This window comes from Emys orbicularis, chromosome 4 (genome assembly GCF_028017835.1).
Source record: "Emys orbicularis isolate rEmyOrb1 chromosome 4, rEmyOrb1.hap1, whole genome shotgun sequence".
Classification (NCBI taxonomy): Eukaryota; Metazoa; Chordata; order Testudines; family Emydidae; genus Emys; species Emys orbicularis.
Window position 1 is genome coordinate 4,059,904 of NC_088686.1, and position 24,165 is coordinate 4,084,068.

Genomic DNA, 24,165 nt, shown 5'->3' on the forward strand with positions numbered 1-24,165 from the left:
CTACTCTAGCCAGCCTGTCCTAGAGCAGACTGGTTACCTTTTTCCTGAGATGGAAGCCAGCCACACTGTACAGCCCTCTCTCACCACAGAAGGTGGGCCAAAGTTCACCCTCTACCTTACACCACTTACCTAGTCAGCAGTTCTCTTCCAGAATCTTTGCATTCTGTCTTCCATTGCTCTAGGACAGGAAGGAGCTCCATGAAGATCACTTGGATAGTTCTCTCCTTCAGCACTGTGAAAAAGTGGAGGATTTTCTTAATGTTTTGTATGAATATTGTATGTGTGCCTCAGTTTCCCCTATGTGTTGTATGATTAACCAGGTGGTGGGACAAGCGTGTTGATCTTTGCAGAGATTCCCTAGAGGATCAGGTGTGACTGCCATCTAGCTAGCTGGGCCCAGATAATGGCCGGACATTTCAAAACTTAACAACTGATGGCTGGGGGAGGGGCATCACCCTCTGCAAGAAGCCAACTCACTACAGTGAGTTGGAGAACAAAGAGTCGAGGTGGAGGCCAGGTGACCAGTTTTGCCTGGGAAAGACAGCAAAGGACAGAGGAGAGGCAACTGGACATGACTGAGGGTGGGCTGTTGGAAGCAGGACACTCCAGTTTGGGTCTCTGGGGGAGAACTAGGGCTCTGGGTCTGACGAAGATGGATTTAGCTATAACTTTCTGGTTTCTGTGGTAACAAAGACCCTACCTATGCTTTGTTCCAGACAACTAATAAACCCTTCTGTTTTACACCGCTGGCTGAGAGTCACTGCTGACTGCAGAAGTTGGGGGTGCATGACTCCCCTTTGGGAGTGTGTGTAAGGCTTCCCTCGGGTGTCCTATTCAGGTGGACTCGCTGCAGGAAGCTCACGGTGTGGAACGGGGGTGCTGAAGGCTCTGAGGTCTGTCCCAGGAGGCACTGAAGCCAAGGAGGCTTACCCTAGTGAGAGTGTGCCCTGAGGGGTGTCACACTGAAGTGGGTCCTGCCTGAGATTGATTCAGAGCTGTTCCAGAGCCCCAAGCCTGGAGCAGACTATAATCTCACCCTTCCGAGTTGCCTGGAGTAGACTATCATCTGTGATATCATCTGTGACCGCACACCATCCTTTTGCTTGCCTGTCCCTTGCTTCAATTCTTCAATGCCTCTTAGCATAGACTTCCCAGCAAAAATGATCTGTCATCTTTGTCTGGCTGGAGACCGCTGTGAACATTATTGTGTCTTGCCGGCTAGGCGGAGCAGCCATCCACACATGCATCCTATACACCTCTCCATTCCATTCGATCAGCTAGATCTTCAGAGAAATCTGCTTTCGTTTCCATGCTGAGAATTTGGTAACAATTGGGTACTTCTAGCTGTGTGGAATTCCTCCTGGTCCTCTTCTCACTGGTGGTCACATCCTGTCCATCCTTGTCTGCTTCCAGCTATGAAGAATGCCAGTTGGTCCTTTTGTTTCTGGGGATTATAAAGTGTCAGCCTCCTTCTCTGATTTCCACTCTGTCTGGTTCCCTGGGCACCCATTCCTTTCTTTCTTGGATCTCTGTGGTGATGCTTTCTGACTCTGGTTGACCAAGTACTCCTCATGCTCTCTGATGCTTCTGGCTTCAGGAAGGAAAGAACACATGGCTCAGACCTTGTTCCAGCGCTGGCCGTCCTGGTATAGAACATAGAAATGTATCTAGAAAGCCTCTCGCGTTGCCCAATGCAAACTCACTCCACAACTCCCATTAGCTGCTCCTCTTTCCCGCGTAGGAGCTCACTAGGGAGCTAACTTTTATACTAAGTCTCACTGCTTAGCTCCACCGCTTCACTAACCAGAGGGATTAAGCACTCAAATGTCAAACCCCAGGGCCAATCACAGACCCACGGGTCCCAGCCACAGGGCCCTCACCGAAACCCAGATGTGTCTCCCCTGGCATGTTCAGGGCCCAGAAGCCCAGCCATACCACCTGCACAGAAAACAAACACGCACACAGTTCACCAAGCACAAGGCCTGCAGCTACTCCCTTCTACGTCACCCTATTGCTGTTCCTGTTCACCTGGCAAAAGTGGGGCGAGTGAGTGAGAAACAGCAGCGGGATGAGGGAGATTGAAAGGTGTCCTGCTGCTAAGGCACCCCAGATCACCTTCCATAGATGAAAAGGCAAAAGAACTTTACACTAACTTGTGATGGGGCAATGGCCTCACATTGGCCTATAAGGGATTAATAGAGCCATAGGGAGGCTGCACAAGAAGCAGCCAATAGAAGAGGGGCCATGAGGAGCAGCCAATCCGGGCCCAGCAGGCTCATATAAGGAGAGCTGCAGGGCAGAGCAGTGTCAGTTACTCCCTGCAGCTCCAGGAGGGAGAACTGGGTGCCTTGTAGGTGGAAGGAAGCCAGAGTAGTGCTGGGCAGGAACAGAAGAGTGAGAGGGCGCTCCTGGTTGGCTGCTAGGACTGGCATGCTGAGTCCCTGAGGTAAGGGCAAAGAATGTGCTGGGCCCGCGGAGAAGTGGCCCAGGGAAATGCACGGAGGAGTGGGAGGGGATGTAGCATGTGGCTGCCATCTACAGGGTACCGGGGCTGGGACCCAAAGTAGTGGGCAGGCCCTGATCCCCTATTTGCCACTGGGGAAGTGGCAAGTCAATTGACTGCAATTGCCTCTGGAGAAGTGGCTGGACAGTTGACTGCAGGGCCCCCGGAACGGGGGAGCACACATCGTGACACTGCCGGAGGGCTGTGTCATGAAGAAGACACTGTGGTTCTTAGAATGACGTGGCTCCAGGAGCAGATGTGACGGTGGGCAAGGCACCATCAGGAGAGGGCGTACTGACCTGTGCAGCTAATCTCCAAGATGATCAGCAGGAGGCGCCAGTGTGGTGAGTGGAGCCTCATCACATACGTAAACACCTCAGTACTACATAAGGGTAATAGTCCACTCTTGGTCTTTGGATAAACTCCTCTAGTCAATTCCAGGAGTCTCCCTGTGTGGCAAAGGTATCACGTGGCCTGCATTTCGTCCCTCAGCCCACGGCCCTAGCTAAAAATAGAATTCTGTCTGTCTATTCTTTCAGATGCTCAGAGTGATACCCAGTGATGACGAACCATAGCATGGCCTTGCTGACAATGAAGAGTGTTAAAACACGGCAGCATGTACTAGTTTAAATATCCTACATCATTGAGAATTCATTTCCTTTGTGTTTAACTGCCTTACACAGCTTCTTTGTTGCCTGGTATGTTATGACTTGGAAAATCCTAAACTCTTTGGGATGAGGACTGCCTTTTTGTTCTGTGTTTGTACAGCACCTAACTCTATGGGGTCCTGGTCCTTGACTTGGCCTTCTAGGTCCAATACAAATAAATAATAGTGCAGGCTACATGATTGCTGTCTCCTAATTTCCCAGGAGGCACTAAAATACAGAGCTGGAGGAGGCTATTTTTGTTAATTAGTTTAGATATTTTGCCTAAAACAAGTTCCACAATATAGGACTCCTGGCCAAAACTCTGGGCACCTTTGACAGATAGTTATAAATATCCAAAGATGCAACAAATAAAACAATTTAAAACAGCAGCACTTCTCTGTCCTCCACCTCCTCTAATCACTAGTACTCCTTAGAACCCCCACCGTATCTTCCTCTTATATTACTGTAGCATAGGCCGAGCTAACGAACTAGGCCAGGGGTTACAAGAGACTTTTTCTTTTGTTTCTGTGGTGTTTGTGCCATCCTGAGTACAATGGTTGCAGGAAGAACAGAATCACCTCTTTCTTTCAATTAAATGGAACTGTGACCAAGTAAGCTGAAATCCAAAATCAGTCCGGTTGCAATTGAGAGCAAAATGTCCCTTGGTCTTCCATTTTTATCGCCACATACAGCAAACGTGGTCTGCTCGCCTGCTGAGCTGGGAAGCCACCAAAAATGTTGCTGTGCTAGTGCAGCCTTTTAATTAAAAATCAGATTTTCCCCTTATGAGTATTAGTTTTTAAGGGATTAAACCGAACCTAACTCTAAGGAATGAGTCAGTGTTTTATCTCTTTGTTCCCTAAGGTGCAATTGATGTGCAGTAGCTGTTTCTGCCTGTTCATGAGGTCAGCTCTGCCCACTAATTAGACTTACAGAGTCATTTATCTTCCCAGAGCAAAAGAGAACAGATGTTTGTTACCAAACTGCAGTTGTCTCAGTGGTGACAACAGATAAGCACCTGCTGCAGAGTAACAAATAAACCCCAATATTGTATGTTTTCCTAGCTTAAAATGAAGTGGTAAGCAATTCTGTCCCTCCGTCTGTTGCATATGTCATGAAACCCAAGCCCGATTGCAGGGAGCATTACATTGATATTCAATGGCAGGCTGGCAATGGCTGGGTTAAATATAGAACATTAAGGGAACTAAAGAGTAAAATGAACTGACTGGAAAAAATATGGTCATCCTGTAATAGGCTAGTGTAGACTTGGATGGAGTATCAGACAGACTGACAGTCTGATGCTTCATGGTGTCCTGTAAGCAGATCAGTTTTGTCCCCTTTCTCCACGTGCAGCATTGCACAACTGACCTGGTGGGTTGTTGGAGTGGGGGCAGTTGCTTTCCTTGCTAGCAGCTGGCCACTTCCTGAGGCTAGATTGAGATCACACTCTTCCTTTTCACTGCCCAAGTTGCTCATTGCTTCTTCCAAGTGTGTGTTTTAAAACGTTACATGATTTAACACACACAATGAATGGATTGACTGAGGGTTTCCTTCCCTGGGAGCTGATCTGGCACGCCCTGTCAGGCATCACTCCCTTGGGTATTATTCAGCAGCAGATTTAGGATGGCTGTATTTAGGAAGTAACATTGCGATTATTAGACCTCAGCCCTTTTTTCCAGGATGGTGAGAAGACTTTGCAGTGTCCCAAGGTCTCATAAGAAATTATGCAAAATAACCTGAGAGTTTAAAAATTCATGTGGCTCCTCGCTGTAGCTCACCCTCATAACAGTTGCATCTGGAAGTGCTGCTGTTAATGTTTGCCTCAGTCTAGCTACTATTTTCCATCTCTCTTTGCCTCCTCTCTGTGTCAGAGGCAAGAAGGACAGATGTGTGGGCTCAGGCACTGCCTGTGGACCATTTACTTGCTCTTCCTGCTACCAAAAATGGTGATAGAGCAAATCTCATTTTATGCAAATACTTTGCTCAGGGGTGTTATAACAAGTGCCATTTTTTTTAAATGCTGAGGAGATTTTGAAAGTCTATGTTAATTTTTGTAGCGAAATTAATTTCCTAGATGTGTTATTGTATTACAGTAGCACCTTGAGGCGCCATCTGCTTACCTATTGTACTAGGTGATTAACAAATATATAGTAAAGGGCCTTCCCCAAAGAACGTGCAGCCTAGCTGAGTCAGACAAACGAAACATAATTGCCCCATTTCACAGATGGGGAACTCTGGCACAGAAAGATGGGTAAGGTCGCACAGGCCGTTTGCGACAGACCTGGGAATTGACCCAACATTTCCTGGCTCTCGGGCTGGTGTCGTAGTCACAAGCCCAGTGTTTTTCTAGTCTGAGTTATGGAAAGTGCCCCCAACTATTGATATGCAAATATTTATATTTGTATGAGTGGTGTAGTCAGGGTTTTTTTAAAATCTCAGTGCTGTAAAATATGAGTTATCAGGAGGCTTTAAATAGTTACAATCACTTCTTTTTAATAGTGAAACATCGATCCAGAAAAGCTTGGCCTTTTGGTGCTTTTGGAAAAAGATTTTTGCATATAAACTGCATAACAATGAACTTGTTTATGGTTAAAATTCCCTAAAATGACTGCTACTGGAATGTTGTGTACAGTTCTGGTGTCCAGAACTCAAGAAGGATGTTGATAGATTGCAGAGGGTTCAGAGAAGAGCCACAAAAATTATTAGAAGATTAGAAAACATACCATATAGTGATAGACTCGCAGAACTCAAACTATTTGGCTTAACAAAGAGAAGGTTAAGGGGTGACCTGATCGATCAGTTTATAGGTACCAATATGAGGAACATAACTTTGATAACAGAGGGCATTTCAGTCTAGGAAACAAAGGTATAACAAGATCAAATGGCTGGAATTTGAAACTAGACAAATTCAGACCAGAAATAAGGCATACATTTTTAACAGTGAGGGTGTGAGGGAGTAGATAAACTCTACACTGGACAGGAAGGGGTTAAAGAGCAGCTGTGGTAGTGGTTCTCACACTTTTGTATTGGTGACCCCTTTCACGCAGCAAGCCTATGAGTGCGACCCCCCCATATAAAAACACATTTCTTTTTATAGTTAACTCTATTATAAATGCTGGAGGTGAAGCAGGGTTTGGGGGTGGAGGCTGACAGCTCGCAACCCCCCCTGAGGGGTCATGACCACCTGTATGAGAACCTCTGAGCTATGGGCTCAAGCAGTCCTGCCCCACTGCACGTGGGTCCATTATTGAGGGGAGCAAGTGGGTATATTGGGGCCTGCAAAATATCGCTATTTAGAAAACAAACAGTCTTTCCAGGTGTCCAGCAGCTAGTTAGACCCCCTTGTGATGGGGCGTCTGCCCCACACTAGCCAATAAAGGGTTAATAGAACCCTAGGGAGGCTGCGCAACAGGCAGACAATTGGGGAGGACCCTAGAGAGACTGTGCAGAAGACAGCCAATTGGAGAAGACTGCAAGGAGCAGCCAATCAGGGCCGGAGAGGCCCATATAAGAAGAGCCGCAGGGCAGAGGAGGTCAGTCACTCTCTGGAGCTCAGGGAGGGAGGAGGACTGGCTGCCTTGCAAGCAGAGGGCAGCTAGCACTTTGGACAGAGCAGTGCTGGGCAGGATCAGGGGAGCATATGACCTGTCATATGTAGGAGATTAGACTAGATGATCACAGTGGTCCCTTCTGGACTTAGAATCTATATCTGATTGATCCGGAAGGGTGTCTATGCTATATAATTAAGAAGCACTTCAGCATGAGCATATTTTTGCAATAGCTCTATAATGGACAGGCTTGCGTGGAATAGCTGTTTTAGGAGTAGGTGCTTATTGTTTAAATTTAGTGATTTTTTTTATTGTCATATCTGTTTTTATTATGGTGATAGAAATTATATACAAGAAAAATGGACTCTGCCTCTAAGAATAGGGTGGGGCATAGTGAATGAGCCCTTGCAGGGCAGGGTTGGAGTGATCAGGGCGTGTGCTGGCGCTACCAGAGGAGGCTGTCCTGCAGCTGGGCACTGCGGAGGTCTTGGTCTGCAAGAAGCCCCTCAAGAAAAAGGTTTTGATTCCTAGAATCAACAAAATTCTCCTTAAAGCTGAATCTTGTGACTGAGGCTGGTCCATATCCATATTGGGTTGCCAACTTTCTACTTGCACAAAACTGAACACCCTTGTCTATTACAGTGGAAAATCTCCTAGCCGGGCCTATGTTCCTGGAGCATATAGACCTGAACAGTGCTGCACAAAACTCATCAGTGCCAATTTGCAGTGATTCTTGTGAACATGTTTTTGGTTTTGGCTTGAGTGGGTTAACGCCTACTGAGAAGCTCAACTGAAAAGCTGCAGAATGAGACAGAGAGGGCCTTAAAGCCAGAACTTCGCCGATGACTGCACCTGCAGGTGGGTGCTGACCCAGACTGGGGGCTGGCACCCACATCTCTGCATATCTCTCCTGCATCACCGGTGAGCTGAAGATTTTTGAGTGTGGATGGAGTTGAGTTAGGGGTAACACTCGAGTTATAATGCAAGCTAACTGTGCTGTGACGATACACCCATAGAGTGCTCCAATTTTCAGAGGTGCTGAGCCCTCACGGCTCCCATTGACTAGGGATGGGATGTTCAAAGTAGCTTAGGGGGGCTATGTGACCACCAGTGGTATTTCCAAAAGTGCCGAAGTAAGTAATGCTTCCCGCAGCTCCCATTGGCAGGGAATGGCAAACCGCAGCCACTGGAAGCTGCGAGCAGCCATATCTGCAGACTCTCAGGTAAACAAAGCGTCTCACGGCCCGACAGGGGCTTACCCTGAACAAGCCGCAAACCAAGTATGGGAACCCCTGATCTAGCTTTAACTTCCAGCCATTGGGTCGTAGTTAGACCTTTCTCTGCTAGATTGGGGAGCCCATTATTAAATATTTGTTCCCTACGTACCTATTTTCAGACTGTGATCCAGTCACTCCTTAACCTTCTCTTTGTTAAGATAAATAGATTCAAAGATTCAATCTATCACTAGAAGGCAGGTTTTCTAATCCTTTCATCATTCTTGTGGCTCTTCTCCAAACCCTCTTTAGTTTATCAATATTCTTCTTGAATTGTGGGCACCAGAACTGGACCCAGGATTCCAGCAGCCGTCGCACCAGTGCTAACTACAGAGATAAAATAACCTCTCTCCTCCTACTCGAGATTCCTCTGCCTGTGCATCCCAGAATCATATTAGCTCTCTTGGCCACTGCCACTAGGAGCCCTTGTTCAGCTGACTATCCACCAGGGCCTGGTCCACACTAACCCCCCACTTCGAACTAAGGTACGCAAATTCAGCTACGTTAATAACGTAGCTGAATTCGAAGTACCTTAGTTCGAACTTACCACGGGTCCAGACGCGGCAGGCAGGCTTCCCCGTCGATGCCGCGTACTCCTCTCGCTGAGCTGGAGTACCGTCGACGGTGAGCACTTCCGGGATCGATCCGGGATCGATTTATCGCGTCTAGACAAGACGCGATAAATCGATCCCAGAAGATCGATTGCTTACAGCCGGACCAGGAAGTAAGTGTAGACCTGCCCCAGGACTCCAAACATTTTGTCAGTCACTGCTTCCCAGGTCAGAATGCCCCAGGCTGTAAGTGTGGCCTATATTCTTTGTTCCTTAGAGGTGTCCATTTACATTTAGCAGCATTAAAACGCTTTGAGTTGGGAAACCCTGACATCTAGTGGGCTTAGCACATAGAGCGAAGGCTTTGCTAGCTGCTCGCCTTTGGAAATGTAAGTGAAGGGAGTGCTCATGAAAGGGGCAGGTTCAACAGCACTGGAGACTCTCTCTGTCCACAGAACCGCACAGGGCGTAGCAACAATGTCCCTAGGATGCCCTGGATCCTCAGGAGGCATTCAGGGCTCTAGTGCCCCTCTTCCCCTCCCCCCATAGCTCCACTCCTGCATTATGGTTCCACTCCCTGATTGGAGGGAAAGTGAATGGAGACCTCCCCCCCCCCCCCCCAGTGAGCAGCAGTGTGAGGGGCCCTTCCCCTTTTGGGATGGGGTAAGAGTTGTTATAGCCCCACAGCTAAGTCTGCACGATCACTCTGGGACTCAGGATAGTGTGGCCTAATGGCCAAAGTCTAGATGGCTGCCCTCAGGTGCGGGGCTGCGTGGTGTAACGGCCAGAGTCTATATAACTGCATGACCTAGCTGCCAAAGTCAGTATGCTGCATTTCTGCCAGGGCGTGGCGGCCTAACAGCCGGAGTCAGTACCCTACCGAGTCAATATTTCTGCGTGGCCTAGCTGCCAAAGTCAATATGGCTGCCCTCTTCAGCAGAGCTGAATGGTCTAGTGACGAGTCGGGAGGATGTGTTGCCACTTAGGAGTGGGTGGCGGCCCGGGTAGGGGGTCTTGGGCCCAAGCGTGCTCGCCAGTGAGTCAGCAGGGATCCGACCGAAACATGCTGACACCCCCCAGGCACAAGGACTAGTCCCCCTAACCTACTTCCTACCCTGTCCCTGGGGCAGTGGTCCAGACGTCTCTGGGCTCCTCTGCCTATGCAGCTCCCGGCAACTCCGACACTCTTTGGGTGTGTTGGGCGTCCGCCTGGTTTCAGCACCTCTAGCTTCCACCACCTGGGGCCTCAGCAGTTCCCGGGCTGGAGCATCCTCCCTCATAGAATCATAGAATATCAGGGTTGGAAGGGACCTCAAGAGGTCATCTAGTCCAACCCCCTGCTCAAAGCAGGACCAATTCCCAACTAAATCATCCCAGCCAGGGCTTTGTCAAGCCGGGCCTTAAAAACCTCCAAGGAAGGAGACTCCACCACCTCCCTAGGTAACGCATTCCAGTGCTTCACCACCCTCCTAGTGAAATAGTGTTTCCTAATATCCAACCTGGACCTCCCCCACTGCAACTTGAGACCATTGCTCCTTGTTCTGTCATCTGCCACCACTGAGAACAGCCGAGCTCCATCCTCTTTGGAACCCCCCTTCAGGTAGTTGAAGGCTGCTATCAAATCCCCCCTCATTCTTCTCTTCTGGAGACTAAACAATCCCAGTTCCCTCAGCCTCTCCTCATAAGTCATGTGCTCCAGACCCCTAATCATTTTTGTTGCCCTCCGCTGGACTCTTTCCAATTTTTCCACATCCTTCTTGTACTGTGGGGCCCAAAATTGGACACAGTATTCCAGATGAGGCCTCACCAATGTCGAATAAAGGGGAACGATCACGTTCCTCGATCTGCTGGCAATGCCCCTACTTATACAGCCCAAAATGCCGTTAGCCTTCTTGGCAACAAGAGCACACTGTTGACTCATATCCAGCTTCTCGTCCACTGTGACTCCTAGGTCCTTTTCTGCAGAACTGCTACCTAGCCATTCGGTCCCTAGTCTGTAGCAGTGCATGGGATTCTTCCGTCCTAAGTGCAGGACTCTGCACTTATCCTTGTTGAACCTCATCAGGTTTTTTTTGGCCCAATCCTCTAATTTGTCTAGGTCCCTCTGTATCCGATCCCTACCCTCTAGTGTATCTACCACGCCTCCTAGTTTAGTGTCATCTGCAAACTTGCTGAGAGTGCAGTCCACACCATCCTCCAGATCATTAATAAAGATATTAAACAAAACCGGCCCCAGGACCGACCCTTGGGGCACTCCGCTTGAAACCGGCTGCCAACTAGACATGGAGCCATTGATCACTACCCGTTGAGCCCGACGATCTAGCCAGCTTTCTATCCACCTTACAGTCCATTCATCCAGCCCATATTTCTTTAACTTGGCGGCAAGAATACTGTGGGAGACTGTATCAAAAGCTTTGCTAAAGTCAAGGAATAACACATCCACTGCTTTCCCCTCATCCACAGAGCCAGTTATCTCATCATAGAAGGCAATTAGGTTAGTCAGGCACGACTTCCCTTTGGTGAATCCATGCTGACTGTTCCTGATCACTTTCCTCTCCTCTAAGTGTTTCATAATTGATTCCTTGAGGACCTGTTCCATGATTTTTCCAGGGACTGAGGTGAGGCTGACTGGCCTGTAGTTCCCCGGATCCTCCTTCTTCCCTTTTTTAAAGATGGGCACTACATTAGCCTTTTTCCAGTCATCCGGGACCTCCCCCGATCGCCATGAGTTTTCAAAAATAATGGCTAATGGCTCTGCAATCTCATCCGCCAACTCCTTTAGCACCCTCGGATGCAGCGCATCCGGCCCCATGGACTTGTGCACATCCAGTTTTTCTAAATAGTCCCGAACCACTTCTTTCTCCACATAGGGCTGGTCACCTTCTCCCCATATTGTGCTGCCCAGTGCAGCAGTCTGGGAGCTGACCTTGTTCGTGAAGACAGAGGCAAAAAAAGCATTGAGTACATTAGCTTTTTCCACATCCTCGGTCACTAGGTTGCCTCCCACATTCAGTAAGGGGCCCACACTTTCCTTGACTTTCTTCTTGTTGCTAACATACCTGAAGAAACCTTTCTTGTTACTCTTAACATCTCTTGCTAGCTGCAACTCCAAGTGTGATTTGGCCTTCCTGATTTCATTCCTGCATGCCTGAGCAATAGTTTTATACTCCTCCCTGGTCATTTGTCCAATCTTCCACTTCTTGTAAGCTTCTTTTTTGCGTTTAAGTTGAGCAAGGATTTCACTGTTAAGCCAAGCTGGTCGCCTGCCATATCTACTGTTCTTTCTACACATTGGGATGGTTTGTTCCTGCAACCGCAATAAGGATTCTTTAAAATACAGCCAGTTCTCCTGGACCCCTTTGCCCTTCATGTTATTCTCCCAGGGGATCCTGCCCATCTGTTCCCTGAGGGAGTCAAAGTCTGCTTTTCTGAAGTCCAGGGTCCGTATTCTGCTGCTCTCCTTTCTTCCTTGTGTCAGGATCCTGAACTCGACCATCTCATGGTCACTGCCTCCCAGGTTCCCATCCACTTTTGCTTCCCCTACTAATTCTTCCCTGTTTGTGAGCAGCAGGTCAAGAAAAGCTCTGCCCCTAGTTGGTTCCTCCAGCACTTGCACCAGGAAATTGTCCCCTACACTTTCCAAAAACTTCCTGGATTGTCTGTGCACCGCTGTATTGCTCTCCCAGCAGATATCAGGGTGATTAAAGTCTCCCATGAGAACTAGGGCCTGCGATCTAGCAACTTCTGCTAGTTGCCAGAAGAAAGCCTCATCCACCTCATCCCCCTGGTCTGGTGGTCTATAGCAGACTCCAACCACGACATCACCCTTGTTGCTCACACTTCTCAACTTTATCCAGAGACTCTCAGGTTTTTCTGCAGTTTCATACCGGAGCTCTGAGCAGTCATACTCCTCTCTTACATACAACGCAACTCCCCCACCTTTTCTGCCCTGCCTGTCCTTCCTGAACAGTTTATATCCATCCATGACAGTACTCCAGTCATGTGAGTTATCCCACCAAGTCTCTGTTATTCCAATCGCATCATAGTTCCCTGATTGTGCCAGGACTTCCAGTTCTCCCTGCTTGTTTCCCAGGCTTCTTGCATTTGTGTATAGGCACTTAAGATAACTCATCGATCGTCCCTCTTTCTCAGCATGAGACAGGAGTCCTCCCCTCTTGCGCTCTCCTGCTTGTGCTTCCTCCCAGGATCCCATTTCCCCACTTACCTCAGGGCTTTGGTCTCCTTCCCCCGGTGAACCTAGTTTAAAGCCCTCCTCACTAGGTTAGCCAGCCTGCTGGCGAAGATGCTCTTCCCTCTCTTCGTTAGGTGGAGCCCGTCTCCTCGATGGTCAGCCCTGAATGAGCTGGGCTGCTCCCTTTTATACCTGGTCTCCAGATGGAGCATGCCCAGCAGGGCCGAGGGAGCATGACCTCCTCGGCCCAAAGGGAGGAGTTAACCCCTGAAGTATCAGTGCGGGGCAAGTGCGGCCCATCACAAAAGCAATTGGAGACAGTTCACCCTTATTTCCAGTCTTCATCCAGATAAGATGTACAACTGCCTTATTTCCCAAGGCCTTTTCTCCTCTAACTGCTGTCCAACAGTTCTCCCATTGCACCAGGTTCACGTAGGCATTAACACTGGTATGTGGGTTGGGAAAGGGCTGTGTTGGCTTATTTTAAGACAGATTCTTTTTGTTTGATTTAAAACCACCTGCAATTACCCCTATCGGTCAGAGGCCTTCCCCATATCTCATCAGTTATTCTTTGAACCAGACATCCTCCCTACTTTAGTCCTTCTGGCCTTATCACTCATTATTTTCAAGGCCTTCCTTCTACTTGCTAGGCAGGGCCTTCCTTTACAACACAGATACATTTCCTTAACCGAACTTATGTTAACTTTAATTCTTTAACTTTATACTTATCCTACAGTGCTCCACTCCTCAGAGCTGTTGTTTCAGGCTCTCTGCAGACTCAGGCAGACACTGCTTTGGTCACACTCCAGTCACGTTTTCAAGCTTTTCTTTGCAGTCAGAAGGTCCAGACACTTCAGTTTTTTTTCTTTTTTGAAATTAAAGATGATTCTGATGTAACCACATGACTCCAGCAGCAGAGGCCTGGGGCGGAGGACCATGTGCCTATGGCTCAATCTGGCCCTGGAGTAGTTCAGTCTTTGGCCAACTGCATTAGGACACTTATCCACTGTCCACTCCCCATATTAATAGGGTCCTAGTGTGTGTGTGTGTACTCTTCAGCACAGGCTGCTATTAAATTGTATTGAAGTTGCATGGCTTAAATATTTAGTGATATTAACAAATCCTAAGTGAAACAAAGCGATTACACCCTGCACAGAAATCATATTAGCTTTAGACACCATATGAAATGTACTTAGGAGCAGGGAAGGCAATGTTAACGTTGTCAGATGGATAGGTTGTTCAGTGATGCTTTCTATTTTTGTCTCCTCATAATGATGAGGGAATTTAATGCAACAGCCCCTCAGAATCTTTAGCCTGTGATAATGTTTGCTCTGAACACAACACAAATTACGGAGCCATTAGCAGAAGTGATGTTCCCTAGCTGCACATATCCACTAGTGAACACTTGAAAACAATTTTAAAATGATTGTTTTCATTTTTCTTTTGCACATGGTTCTGCAAGGTCACTTGGATCTTTAGCCAAGATGCTGCCTGTTGTGTTAGTATTATTAGTTATTTGTATTGCAGTAGTGTGTGGAGGCCCCAATCAAATTTGGGGTTCCATTTGTGCAAGGTGCTGTACAAACGTATATTGAGAGACAGTCCCTTCCTTAAACAGCTTACTGTCTAAATAGGCAAGGAGTAGCTCAGGCCCATGGGGGAAGTGATTGCCCACAGATACTCAGCAGAACCAGGATTTAAGACTGCCACTCCAATACCCTGTCCACTAGGCCATGCTGCCTTGTCTACTGAATTTGAGGTCTTATTTCTCTTCAGTTGTGACACCAGTGAGAGATCTTTTTGGCTGTTAGGGATGGGAGATTTATCTGGCAAACCTGTCCATACTGTAGTTATATTTAAATGGTGGAACTAATACAAAAAATCCAAATTTGCTGTCTGATCATCGTAAAGTTTTTTAAAAACTTGCATTTCAAACTTAAGAAGAAAGTGAAAACTTCATTTATTTGAAATAAATGCAGATGTTACTCATTTTAGTCCCAAGCTTGCAGACACTTAAGCAGGTGTTTCACTTAAAGAACATGAGTAATCCACACAAGTTTATCCAACTATCCATCTTGATATTATCAGTGAATGTCTCTGCAGCTCTGGGTTTTTTTTTAATGTGGGATAAATTGCAAATCAATCAATTTTATGCAATAATAGACAGTAGGTAAAACATAACCATGATTCGGTCAAATAAACTAACATACCATTTAAATGGACATTTAAAAATAAATTCTAGACATTTTCATGGTTGTCATTGTGTGAGATAGGAAAAACAACACAATCTGCAAGCAATTAGTGATCCTTAACAACCATAATAACACCGGTAATTGACAGAGAAATGAGCCTAAAAGCCATCCCCAACACAAAGGTTTCGGCAATTATGATCATCCTGCTAAAGTGACAGAACACTTATTCTGTTTTAATAGGAAAAACTCAGTTCTCTGAGGTTTGTCCCGTTAAATTGAGTTTCCTGATTAGCCATGGCTGGTTTAAATGATCTTGCATTTGTATAATTCCTAGATCATATACCACTGGATTTTCCATGCTCCTCCTGTCTCTCTCTTATACATACAGGCGCTGGTGCTGGCTTCTGTGACTCCCTTTCTTAGGTGCCGAACTTTCCTCATGCAATGCATAACTTGGAGCTGTGGATTCCACTCTGTGGCAGGGAGTTGGAAAGTTAGGAGTTACCCTGCTGGACATTGCGATGCATAACCCCCCTGTGAATTTAGCCCCTGGTGCTTAGCTAACAGTTTTTCCTCTGCAGGGTTTTATTCTTGAGGTTCCCTGAGCAGTGGCTAGAAGAGAGGTTTTTGTTGTTGTTGTTTTTTATATATTTTTGTAAAGTTTGACATAACCTATACCTTCAGTGAGGGGTACAACCCAGAGCTGTGACAAATGGGTGTAGGAACGAGACCTTGTTGCAGTGGCATTAAGAAATCCTTCATGCCAGTGGGTCCACACACCATTTGCAACATGGCTCAGTAAACATCTGGTATTGTGCTAGTATATCACCTTGGGTATTGACCCGTGGACGTGCAGGGCATCTCACCGCCACGTGACAAGGTGGCTTTCCACCAGTCAGGGAAATAACTCTTGGCTTAGACCTCACACAGGTGTACAGGTGGAGTTATGGGCTCGGCAAAGTGATCCACCTATCAAGAAGAAATACGGAAAATGCTTTAAAACCAGCTGCTGAATAGCCAGAAGGGGGCAGGCTTTTGAGAAAGCCGCATGCCACTGCTCACCTTCACAAGTAATGGCCAGTGACCCATGTTTAGTGCAGACATATTTTAAAAGCCTTGATAACTGTATCAAGTGTGTGTGTACATGGTGTTTTTCACGTCCCCACCTTCCCTCTTCTCAGCTCTCTTATCTCTGCTCCTCATCAGTATTTCTAGAACAAGGGGTATCCAGAGCGTGAGTTCTTCAGGGCAGGGAACGTGTGCATCAAGTGCCCTGAGCACCAATTCTGGTAAGTGAATAATGATACATTAATGCCTATTGCCCACCTCTTCCCCGCATAAGAGGGATGTTTCTTCACTTAAGGCGATAGCGTGGCTGCTTATTGAGCTTTGCTGGTGGGAGAGAGGAGCAGGCCACAGCGGGTGTGTACGCTCTGTTGCTAAGCTATACAATCAGTGTCTATATAGCCTCATCTCCAGAGTAGACGAGTGTCCTGTCAAGGATTTAAAAATAGAAATAACAGTAACCGTCTGTCTGTCTTCTTCCCCAGCCTGTCGCAGAAGTAGATTGATAAGCTTATGGGCTTTTGGTTTGGCTTGTTGTTGTGTGATGAAGTAACGAGTGAGGGAAAGCTCAGAGAAAAGCTGAGCTTTGCATTTAGATCTGAAAGGAATGAGTTAAGTTACAGCTACCACTAGTACTTTTGTCGGTCGGGGTGTGAAAAACACACCCTCAACTTACATAATTTTCACCTACCAAAGCACCGGTGTGGACAGCGCTATGTTGGTGGGAGACGCTCTCCCCCCAACACCGCTACCGCCGCTCGTTGGAGGTAGTTTAATTATACTGGCAGGAGAGCTCTTTCCCACCAGCATAGAGCGGCTACACAGGAGACCTTACAGCGGTGCAGCTGTGCTGCTGTATGGTCTGTAGTGTAAGAACATCAGAAGATAAGAACGGCCAGACTGGGTCAGACCGAAGGTCCATTTAGCCCAGTATCCTGTCCTCCAACAGTGGCCAATGCCAGGTGCCCCAGAGGGAATGAACAGAACAGGTAATCTCAAGTGAGCCATCCCCTGTCACTCATTCCCAGATTCTGGCAAATGGAGGCTAGGGACACCATCCCTGTCCATCCTGGCTAATAGCCATTGATGGACCTATCCTCCATGAATTTATCTAGTTGTTTTTTGTGTTACACTAATAAAATAATAACAACAGGATCTTATAAGAGGGATAAGGCAAAATGCCACGTTTATTGTAAATACAGAGAAAGAGAAATCAGGATATGCAGTTCAATATTATTTCACTACTATTCCTTATTCATTCACACACTCATTCATACACGTTCTGCAGAGTTGTTATAGTTACCAGCCTAGAGGTTGCTCGTGGCAGAGCACTGGCCACGTAGCCCGCACACGAGGGTGGAGCCGAGTCCTTGTCAGATGCGCATCCGATGCTCCTGGAGGGTGGTTGCAGAACCAGACTCAAAGTTTTCAGTCTTTAGAGTCTGTTTTTATAGGATTTTATTCCTATGCCAGTCTATGGGAATTGCTTCATCATGCTGTTACTGCATTTGAAGTGTTAATCCCTCACTTCTCACGTTTGAAATGATAAGTCCATCATGCAGATGGCACAGCAGTGACGGCTCCATGACGGCTGTCAGGTGCTTATCTTGTTTTTTGATTCTTTCATCCTTGGGATCGTTGGGTGGATTCCGATTTGCCCTCTGGGGGTCATCCAGTTATCTCCGCTCTGCGCATTCTTCGGCCAATCGAGACTGAAATTGTAATTCTTAGGCTGGCACTTCCCTGACCATTCATCCTTTATCTAAATCAAGCATCCATCCACGTACATCCTCTATTTTAACATACATTTATCACTATTATTGCTTCACTATCTCTTTTAACTTCTAACAACTCTCAGGATGTTGCAAATCTACTTAAACTTTAACATACATAGCAAACAAGTTAAAAGCTCCGAAGAGTGGGAAGCTGTGTTCTGTTTTGAAGAACAATTACAGTTGTTTTTGCAAAGCCTTATCACTCTTTGAGAACAGACTTTCTGTCTTAGGATGTGTTAACACAATTAGCAGTTTGGCCTTGCATGTTTCTCACAGAGAGGGAGACACAAAGAAATGAAAAAGCAAGAGGCCTGTTCTGTTACCAATATCTTGAAGTTTAAGCTATGGGGAGTTCAATCTTACCTCTTGTCTCTCTTGGCCTCAGACTTGTTATACACATACACTTTATGGTTCTAATACAGAAATTCCGTGATATGGTCCAACATTTGAACCATGTTATAGTTTTGATCTACACATGGTTAAGGTCGATATAACCGCGTTGCTCAGGGGTGTGGATTTTTCACACCCCTGAGACACACATTTAGGCAGAAATAAGTCTGTGGTGTAGATCCAACCTAAGAAAGGAGTGAGTTTCCTCAATCTTAGTGGCCATGAGTGATCATGCCATGAGAAAGAGAGAGAAAAAAAAACCTTTAAAAACAGGTTTTTTTAAATCCAGAAATGGAGGGCCAGCATTTAAGTGGGGTGCTATTTGTCAAATCTTGGATCACCTTTATGACAGAGGGCACTCTGGGAAACTGTTCAGAAGCAATAGGTAACTTGTATTAGAAAAGGGAATTTAGCTAATATAGAAGTGTAAAGCCTGAGGTTGCAGCTTTGTTTTCTGTATAACTTGTATGTGCTTGCTTTTCCGTAATCTTTCATCTTTGAAGCTATGATTTTTTTTTATTAAATAAACTTTTTATTTTTACCCCCAAGCAAATCTTCGTTATGCAAACTGTATGGAGTGTGTTCCAAAGTGAATTGGTAACTTGGGGAGCAGGTTTCACTCCTTTGGGGGTGTCTAGAGGAAAAGTCCGAGTGTCTAGCAGGCCTCGCTGGAGCCCTAGGCATAACTAGCAATGCGAACCAAAGGCTGTGAACCAGGGTAGGCCTGGCCTTGGCAGAATAGTAACACACAAGGTGTCCGCTAACCGAGAAAGCACATTCCTGACTGGAGAAGATGGTACAAAACCCATAGATCTCTCAGGTAACTACGTAAGCACATTCCTAAGAGATGGTACAAGAACACACTGATCCCTTGTTAGTTAAGGTGGGGATGACAGGGTAATGGATAAGGATGTTTTGTTCAAACTAGCAGGTACAAGGATTAGGGTAGTAACTAACAACAGCTGGAGTGTGATACATAGCTTGTTTGTATCAGTGTATAAAAGGAGAAGTCATTGGAGCATCTTCAATGCTGATTGAACCAGTACCTCTGTCACGGGCATACATGGGCTAGTGTACCTGTAGCTCCTACGGGGCGCTAGAACTGTGCTTTGTCGACAATAACCCTTCGCCAGTGCACGGAGACTGGTCTTTCTTTAACAACGAGGTCTGCTGAATGGCTGAACTCTGCAGCCGTAACGACAGTTAAGAACTTGGGGTAGATGAATGTGGGGAGACTTAGGGCCAGAAGGAATGTTGAGGTCACCCTGCAAGGAGTAATGAGGCTGGTGGAAGCCACGGTGAGATCCTTATGCTTGTAGGCTGGCTCCTGGTGTCAGGGCTCTGAGCCAGAGCAGCACAGCATTAAGGCACCCAAGATTACAGGGCCTGCAGTGAGAAACCCCCTGACTGGTCTGGGTGATCCCTAAAATCTCACATGGGGCCAACATTTGTCACATGTGGTTTGTTCTCTCATTCTCTCCCAGGGGGCAAATCAGGGGCAACAGTTTCTTCCTAAAGGGGGGGTTGCATGAGGCCCCACCCCCTCTGTGGTCCCACCCTTGCCCTTCCTCTTCCCCCTGAGTCCCCAGCCATGCCAGAGCCAGGCCGGGGAGCCTGGGCCCCTTCATCTTCAACCAATGCAGACAGCACCGTGGCTGCAAACTTTCAGAATACTTTCCTCTGCCAACCAGCATCTCCTCTGTCTTGCTCAGGTTCAGCTTCAACTAGCTGCTGTTCATGCGTGAGCTGATCGCATCCACGCAGTAGGCCATCGTGTATCAGAGGTGTCATCCGAGTGGATAGTTAGGTCTACAAAAGCTTCATCAACAAGCTGGACAGCATCTTGATCACCATCACCTCCTCTTGGAAGCTGTGGTGTCGGGGGGGTGGAGGGTGTTGTAGATTAGCAGGGTGTTCTTGGCTGGAGATTCGGTGATTTCAGTAGATGCACGCAAAGGATTTGGAATGGAATCTGCTTTTTTGCATTTGAGCTGGAAAAGAATAGAATGGGTGGAAGTGCTGCAACAGAGGCACTGCTGGTACACGTGTCACAACCATGATTTTCGGAGGTGCCTCTCTGTATGTTTCTCAGAATTGCGTTTCATCTTTGAGCAGTGCCTGTGTAACCCACACACCTCTTGGGTGTGATGCTCTAGCCCATCGAGTGGCACCAAGACCACTTAGAGAGAGAGAGAGGTAAAATGAGTCTGCTCTACAGCCTTAGGTAAGAGCCAGTTGGCTTTTAGCTCATGCGGTAGAGGCTCATGCACTAAGTTCCAGAAGTCCCCGGTTTGATCCCGATGACCGGGGTCTGTCGGCGTTACACCTGCTCCTATCAAAGCAAAAAAAAAAACAGATTTCAAAAAGTATGATGTTCAGGCTGACCGTGCCCTTTTAACTCAGGCGAGGTTGGTTCTGTGTCTTCTCCCAGTGAAGATAATGGCAAAACTCTCACCAAGTTCAGGTGGAGCCAGATTGAACCCTATACTTTCCTCACAAGGATATGTTACTGTTGTAATGCAGTCTGATTACAAACCTTGGGCCCCTTCCAGTGAGTAGTGAGAGCCTCCCATGAGGCACTGAACATCTTCAAACCAACAGGTTCCCAGCAGCTCATAGGGGGCATTCAGAAGCCTGCAGGATTGCTTCAATAATAATAATAATTAATAATTAATATTTGTTGTGCTGAAATATTACCTCCTCTCTGATGGTTGTAGTATAAAGCCCAGGGCCTCATGCCTAAACCCATGCCTGAGGTTTGATGTGACCATATTCAAGTCTGCCCAGGACACCACCTGTAGTGCCTAATTCTCAGGTTGCTTGGAACAGCTATCCGATACGTTTGGGAAAGGCATAATAGGAAGAATCAGTGTGTTTTGTAAATCTGCTCCTCTTCACTTAAAGTTCTGGATGATGTGGGGCACATTGAAATACTGAGTGATTAAAAATGAGTGAGCAATCTGAGGCACTGCACAAGGACTCCTTTAGCTGTATGAAAGCATCCACCCCTTACAAAATCACTAGTGCTCCAATGAAAACTTATGCAATTCCTGGCACACTTATGGCTCCTCTTTATAGCCAGTGTTATAATGGAGGGACCTCACTGACTTTAATGTAACTCTCTGCCATTGAAAGCTGTGTTAACTTTTAAAAAAACAGGGGAGATGCTTTTTTTTAAACTCATTTCACTCTCACTTGGAATGTTACTTTAGTGGTCATAAAATGTAGCTTAATTTGTATGAAGGCTGCCTTTTACCATTGGTTTCGGAATGAGACCAAAAACCTATCTTGCGCTCCAAGATGCTATTACAGAGTAGCCACCAGGCAGAGTGCTGGAGAATGTATCTTTATAGCAAATAATAAACATCAATGCAGTGCTTAGCATTTCAATGTCATGATTAACTATTCCACAGTCTTACTAATTTAATATTTTATACTCCCACAAATGGCTTTGATCCTCACAATAAAATACTAATTCTCATGTGCATTTTATAGGTGAGAGAGGATGCATTCAAGGAAATAAAATAAAAACAATCCTTTTCAAATGAATATACTCATTGACAATTTACTTTGCATGAAGGATATATCCAGAGCAAATGTAAATGGTATTTTTGGTTTGGTCCCAAAGTCTCAGACTACTAGCCCTTTGGTGTTGCAAAGAGAAGATGCGTCACAAGTAAAATCTGTAGAAATTGACATTCTGCAGGTAGCAAGCATGGACCCCTTTTCATGTACATAATATCATTCTGTTTCATCAGATTTTAACCTTTTTCCCTAATGTGACCCCATGTTACAACTTGAAGAAGTTTTCAGGTCTCTCCTCCCCGCTAGCCATAAAGAAACAAAAGGGGGTTGTAAGTCCATGAAACCTATTCAAGGCACATTCCCTGCCCCCCAACCCAAGTTGGGCCCATGATCTCTTATTTTTCTGTCTGGGAGTGTTTCCTCCTGAAAATTTTACCATCTGTCATACTTGGGATTGGGGATAAAATGGTCTTCTGAACATATAACTTACTTTGAAGTTTTATTTTGGGTGGAGGTCTACTGGAGTTTTGCATCTCTTTACCTTATCCTGCTCTCATTGAAATCAATAATAAAACATGCATTGGCTTCAGGACAGTTAGAGGGAGAGAGATGTTGTAGCTTCCCTAGTAGAGATGAAGGTTAACACATCTGACTTCAGTTTAGCTGGTTGAGTCAACCTTAGGTTTTCCTCTTGGCTAAACCACTGGGCTCAATCAGGTAAGTCGAGGTAGAAGGTGTTACGGTCTACACTAGGGAAAAGGTTGAGGTTATGTTGAGGTTAGCGACAACATCTAACTAGCCACAACTGCTTTTCCTAGTATAGACCAATTGAGTTGGGAGTGGGATCAAACCCCAAGTCCAGCTCTCCATAGCAGAAAGAAAAGTGGCCAACAACTTTCTTTGGAGCATGTCAAAGACTCTCCAAGCAGTAGCTGGAGGGCCTTACTGTAAAGTGACATGACCTTTAATGACAGCTGCTAGCCTTTGGCATTGGGACTTGAACGTTCATTCTTCTGGTCACACCTGCTGCTTCTAAGCTGACTCTCTAGTACTGGATAGCTTTAATACACTGATATGTTTGTGTAGCAAGCCTGTGGCTGCATGCTGTAATCGGCAGGGATAGAACCCTGGGCCTTTACACAAGAGCAGAAACTCCTGTCACTTGAGCTAACAGACTAAACACATCAGCTGTGAGCAAACAGTAGGTTGTTATGCTGGATATGAACAAAGCCACTATAGACGGAGACAGATGTGACCTTTCTCACACACACAACCCCCCGCATCCCCAATTTATTACTGTTGCAATAGTATTGCCTGAATGAGTGCTATTAACTGCTCAGATAATCATTCCTTGTGAAGACCCGATAGTCTCTTTATTCTTTTCATTCATTTTTAACAGGTTAATTTGGCAGATTTGCCTAAAGAGTGTTGAGTGGTAAATGAATTCTTCTAATAAGTTTCCAATTAGTTATCACATGGCTTTCACTGTGGCATCAGTACTATTAGTGTCCTATTAATTTCTGCCAATTAGTATGTGCCATTATGTTATTTTCCAGAGGAGCTATTCTCCTGCATCACCTTTCCTCTGCCAAACCTAAGTCAAATCACAGCCCATAAATGGTCTGCCCTGAAACATGAACCTTCCACTTCAAATCAAAATATTTGAGAGGGGCCAGGAAAAGTAAGATTTATTTTTCATTCTTAGGATGGAAACATAAACTAAAATTCATTAAGTTGAATCAAGATTGTGACATTCTATACCTTGGGGGAGCACCCTGTAACCCCCATATTCCTCATCTGTATATAATTGTGATATTGCATATAAAGCCTGCCATGTGAGATATCAGGGGAAAGGTTATTGTAGTGAGGCGGTGTGGCTCCCCGCCGCCCCGGAGAGGGACAAACCCATCCAGAGGCCGGGGTGGGCGGAGCTAGGGAGCTCTGAGCCCGCCCCTCAGAGGGTCAGGCGGTGACCCGGAAGTATAAAGGCTCGCCCTCAGAGCTCAGTAGGGCCCCAGCCGCCGGGGAGGCCAGATGCCTCTAGCCTAGCCTGCGACTGGGAAACCCCCGCGGCCCAAGGTGCCCGCCAGGACTGGCCTGACCTGCCCACTGCCCGAAGGAGCTGCCGGGCCTGCCCTGCGCCCACTACCCCGAGGAGCCCATGGTGCTGGACCCCCCGGAGGACACCACCGTGACTCAGGTACCACAAGAGGGGGAGGTAGGAAGTAGCCCGGGGGCAGCTGACCCTAGTCTGGCTGCAGCACTGCCAGAGCCCATGTAGCATGTTGCGGCCGGGATCCCCACTGACACAGCAGCGGGTCTTCTACCGCTGCTAGGGCCCCGGGCCGGGACGCAGTGGAGTGGGAGGGCCTGCGTCCCCCCTGTCACCCAACCTGTGGGTGGCCGTCTCCCCCTTTCCCAGGCCTTTGGAGGCTTGGGCCTACTGTTACTGCTCAGCCCCGCCTGAGCTCCGGGCTTGTTATTGCCCCACCCTGACCTAGGG